Below are 699 nucleotides of genomic sequence, written 5' to 3'. Positions count from 1 at the left end.
GAGTTTCTGGGAAATTCTCAGTACTTCCCTGAAAACGATGTTATCTACAGCAGAGCAAAATCTGTTCTCTATTCTGGCAAGTTCGTATACTTTGGTTTCCATAAAAAAAATTAAAGACGTTGCACTCCTCGTTCTGTAGAAGAATGATTTCTTCATTTCACACCTTTCGTGTTGGGGGGAGACAGTCAACTGATGTTTTTCAAAACCTTTCCTGCTACACTGTATGCTGAGGGGAAAAGCAGCCATGTTTCCTGTTAGCGTGACCTAGCATCGCCTGTTTGCTTAAAGGTATTTACAGGCATTTGAAAGTGAAATATGAGGTAGAAAATTAGCAATGGAAATGGCTCATCTAAGGACAATTATTCTTAGTTATCCAAATGGAGGTGTTCTCGGGACCTACCAGCTCCCATATGGACACTTGCTCTTTACTCCTTTCCTGTTTTTATTCTAGAAGACAATGGAAGGGTTCCAGAAGAGCGGATATGGAACTATGGCTGAAGGTAAGAAAGCTGTTAGCTGAAAAAAAAGGAGAAGTTCCCCGTAGCGATTTAGTAATTGTTTTCACTATGAAACACCCCAGAATACTTAAGAAAAGGATGGACCAACACAGGGTAAAAAGAACAAAATGATAGATTGTTAGAAGCCTAAAATGCACGTGAAATCCATTCAGTTCATAAGAGCTCTGGAAATGGCCAGATT

Source organism: Galeopterus variegatus, unplaced genomic scaffold (genome assembly GCF_000696425.1).
Source record: "Galeopterus variegatus unplaced genomic scaffold, G_variegatus-3.0.2 Scaffold7580, whole genome shotgun sequence".
NCBI classification, from domain to species: domain Eukaryota; kingdom Metazoa; phylum Chordata; class Mammalia; order Dermoptera; family Cynocephalidae; genus Galeopterus; species Galeopterus variegatus.
The sequence above is the reverse complement of the archived record's forward strand: the minus strand, read 5'-3'. Positions refer to the sequence as shown.